Genomic DNA, 4,546 nt, shown 5'->3' with positions numbered 1-4,546 from the left:
TAGGTGACTAGATTGCTAGGTGTTCTCATATGATCCCTGCCTCTTTTACTCCTCTATCCTCTTCTCCCGTCACAGAATGCCATATTGGCACCTTGGATGGTTGGCCTCAAATCCTGGTTCATTACAGTGTTTATGAGTTAACCTTTCCAAGTAGGTGAGGCTTAAATAGTTGGCAACCTCCCCCTTTTTTTTCTTTCCACCTACCAAATGGAAATTCAGTGTTAAAATAAAAACTTCAAAGTCTTCCTCCCAATAAAGCTTTAATGTAAGAAAAAGTAGACTTTCATTTTATTGTAGACAGGAAAGTAGTATTTATTGGTGGATGGGAGTAAGCAGGGGATGGCATCAAGGCTTTTATGAATGCAGGGCACAACTGGGGATGTATTTGACCCTACAGCTCTCCATCTGGCATAAGCTACTTTTCTGCCCCCAAGTTTTCAAATTCATCCACGTTAAACTTAGTAAAACCACACTTCTTGGAAATGTGGATTTCTGGCAGCCAGGGAACTTGAACTTGGCCTGCACAGGGCCTCAGTCACCTGCTCCTTGTTCTGCAACTTGGTGCCAATGGACATTACGACTCTGCCAATGTGGACCCTGGCCACTGTGCCCTGGAGCTTTCCAAATGTACTGCGCATATCTGTCTGGAGCCTAGACTAGGGACAGCATGCCAGACATGAATATCTACTGGAAAGGGCTGTCTCCAAGGTTCCTTAGGGCAACTCATACAAGCAATAGGCTGCTTGCATTACACTATTGTATACACACTACATACTGTCTGCAGCCATTGCATACCAGGCCCCCATGGGGTAAAGAGGCAACCTACCTTTTAAAATCACATTCCCACCAGCATCCCTGCCTAGTCCTAGGAACTAAGGATATATCTAATAAACAACAATTTTGCTATACTAGAAAAAAAGAATATGTTAAGACTTTCAGTCTACTTAATACTTCAGACCAGGTTTTGGGCATCCAGCTGTCTTCATTTGCAAGGCATGACATATTTTCATATTCCACAAATGGGGCTATTGAACAATGATGAATGAATGAAATACAATGCAACTATTTTTAGTATAATAATTGTAATTAAAAGGCAGTGGAATGATAATCTTGCCCAAGCATGTCTGAGATCTCCTTTCCGTTTTCTCAAAACAATACTTTCCAGGTCTGACTGCAGAGACTTGTTGCTTGTTTCCCTTCTGGTGAAGAATAGGTAACACGACATTCTTTCTAAACCAAGCAAAATTGTGGTTTTTGGCTAGACACAATCCTCTTTTCTCCGTTTCTCCATTTGCGCATTCTGGGGGATTAAATTTTCTTTCCATACATAGTGATAAATTACCATAAGCCAAATTAGTTTCTTAGGAAAGTAACCCTATTATCTACCTATAGCTTTTTTTCCTTAGCTTGAGATGATTTGTTTTGATTATTTAAGAAGCAGAAAGCACACATAATAATAATAACACTTCCATAGTGGGTATCATATGCCAAGTGTTATTCTAAACACTTTCTGTATAGTGACTCAACCCAACACATTCCACAAAACAACTCTAGAGGTGACATTTTAAAAAATTTTATTTATTTGGCTGTGTCAGATCTTCATTGCATCATGCAGGATTTTTCCTTGTGGGCAGGGATTCTCTATTTGCTGCACATGGGCTCTCTAGTTGTGGCACCCGGGCTCAGCATGTAGGCATGTGGAATTTTACTTCCCAACCAGGGATAGGAACCCACATCCCTTGCATTGCAAATTCCTCACCACTGGGCCACCAGGGAAGTCCCTTTTTCTCATTTTATAAAATCAGGAAATTGATGCATGGAGAGTTAAGTCCTAGGTTTCTAGCAGGTCAGTGGTGGAGCCAGAACACAAAACTGGTATTTGGCTTGAGAATCTCTGCTCCCAATCCATGTGCTGTCCTCACAGCAGCAACCCAGGAATCTGAGCATTATCCTCATTTTATGGGTGAGGCCACTGAGGCCAGGATGGGTGAAGTTACTTGCCCAACATTGCAAAACTGGTAAGCAGCTGACCTAGGATTCAACCTGGGCTCAAGCCTCTTTGGTTCCAATGTCTGTGTTCTTTCCATCCCTTGAATTGCACTACCTAGGCTGCAGTCCATGGGGTCATGAAGAGTCAGACACGACTGAGCAACTTCATTTTCACTTTTCACTTTCATGCATTGGAGAAGGAACTGGCAACCCACTCCAGTGTTCTTGCCTGGGGAATCCCAGGGACGGGGGAGCCTGGTGGGCTGCTGTCTATGGGGTCACAGAGTTGGACACGACTGAAGCAGCTTAGCAGCAGCAGTACCTTTTGGGCTTTCCTGCTGGCTCAGACACTAAAGAATCTGCCTACAATATAGGAGACCTGGGTTTGATCCCTGGGTCAGGGAAGATCTCCTGGAGAAGGGCACAGCAGCCCACTCCAGTATTCTTGCCTGGAGAATTCTGTGGACAGAGGAGGCTGGTGGGCTATAGTCCATAGGGTCACAAAGAGTTGGACACAACTGAGTGAATAACACTTCACTTTCACAGTGCTTTTTATTCCTACTGTCCTTTTAAGTATATCTGGCTTAACTAGATTTGTGTGGACTAGGGTGAAAATCTAGCCATTGTAAAGAACTTTTTCCCTATTAGAAAGTAATTTCAGACTTCCAAAAGCTCACCTTATAATTGACTACCTGCAATTCATTACATCTGAAAATTATGGATTGAGATTAGGAAATAAAATTCTAAAACATTAGGTGCCACACGCAGTCTTTTGAAAAGTTAGACAAACATTCCATTTTGTTTCTTAATCTACAAAGGGTCTATCAAGTTGGTTGCACGAGAAAAATACATTTTCTCTAAAACAAAACAATGAATAGAAAAACAAAAAATATATAAGTAGTACTTTTTTTTCTTGATTAGTTACTATTATGCTTCTAGATTGCTTATTCTCTGCAAAGCAAGCAATAAGAGGCCATTAACTGCAAAGCAAAAAGTTCTCTCTTTTTAAGCTTCCCTCTCCAAGTTCCTATTTGCAAAAAAGTCCTTGGTGCACATTCAAACACACTGAGGGGAGTACAGTAGATGAGCTTGCCTGAATCTTAAGATAAAAGCTCCCTGGAAAAAAGGAGTCAAAACTGACTGTCATAGAACCCCCATCATTTATATTTTCTTGTAAATATGAAGACCCAAAGGGCCTAATGTATGTTTTTATTTCTATTTCAGCAAATTTTAAGCTGAAGTGTGACTTCCATGTTCAGCATTTATTAGGCTTTTGCTGTGCTTTGAAATTTGCTGTCATCTGTTTCCTGTGTATTATTGTTTTTGAGACCGGCTCAGCCAATCAGAGTCCTACTGCTTGCTCTCTCCTGCCTTGGTATGCAGAACCTGATTTATTGAACAGTATTCTTCTTCTCACAAGGTGCAGCCCATTTTTAAATATTTATCCTTTAAAGCAGCAACAACTTGTTTGAAAGAATAGGCTTGGTAATCCATTGGTAAATGAAATGTCCTTGGAAGGAAATACTAAAATGCGTTATGTGTATATTTGAACATTTGCTTCACAGAACGTAGAGGAAAAAATTGTAGGACTTTAGATTTAAGAATTCCTGGTACTTTGTGTTAAAATCATTTTGAATCTGGTAGATATATCATGTGTGCATGCTTAGCCATGTCCGACTCTTTGTCGACCCTATGCACACTATAGCCTGCCAGGCTCCTCTGTCCATGGAATTTTCCAGGCAAGAATACTGGAGTGGGTAGCCATTTTCTTCTCTAGGGGATTTTCCCAACCCAGGGATCGACGCTGCGTCTCCTAACTGGACTTGTCAAATGGTTTTTCCTTAGTCTTCAGTCTCCTGGACTTGAGAGTAACACAAATGGACAGAGTTTAATGTTAGAAAAATAATTATCACAGTTAATTTGACATATATTAAGTGATAAGTAAAACAGTATTTTGCTGCTTAGTAATTGGAAATAAATAGAGATTTTAAGCAAATATTGTAAATGACTTTAATTGACAGTGGTAGTTTTACCCAGATCAATCAAGTTTGATTTTTCAATTGTTCTTTTTGCTTTATTTTATCAAATACTGAATTTTATTTTATTTAATATTTTCTATGTGCAAACACCATGCTAAACATTTTATGCATATTATTTCACTTAATCCTCACATGCTAACATTATTGCCTTTATTTTACCAGTGTTAAAACAGAGACTCGGAATGATCGATTTATCCCAGATGATGTGGCTAATGATGGAGCAAAGATCTGAGCCCATCTTTGTGAGACATGAGAGTACCTGCTCCCAGTTCTCAGTATCTACACACAATATTAATTGTGATAGTTTTTTTCCTGGCACCACATTCATTTTAATAACTCTTTTAAACACATCCATTTATCCAGTTGGTCTGGCAGACAATAAATATTTAAGTGCTAAGTGAGATAGCAAAACAAGACACAGTCCCACCTATCTAGGAATTTATGGTCTTGTAGGGAATATGGGTCAATAAAAAATTCATAGTCCTATAAGACAGTTATCATAATAGAGAGATGGATTA

General features: G+C 39.6%; 1 pseudogene; it reads right to left on the bottom strand.

Moving 5' to 3' along the window:
- Positions 1 to 695: 695 nt before the first annotated feature.
- Positions 696 to 841, bottom strand: LOC138991063 (small nucleolar RNA SNORA70; annotated as a pseudogene).
- Positions 842 to 4,546: the final 3,705 nt, after the last annotated feature.

Source organism: Bos mutus, chromosome 15 (genome assembly GCF_027580195.1).
Source record: "Bos mutus isolate GX-2022 chromosome 15, NWIPB_WYAK_1.1, whole genome shotgun sequence".
In the NCBI taxonomy this organism is placed as follows: domain Eukaryota; kingdom Metazoa; phylum Chordata; class Mammalia; order Artiodactyla; family Bovidae; genus Bos; species Bos mutus.
This window is presented reverse-complemented; position numbering and strand designations above follow the sequence as displayed.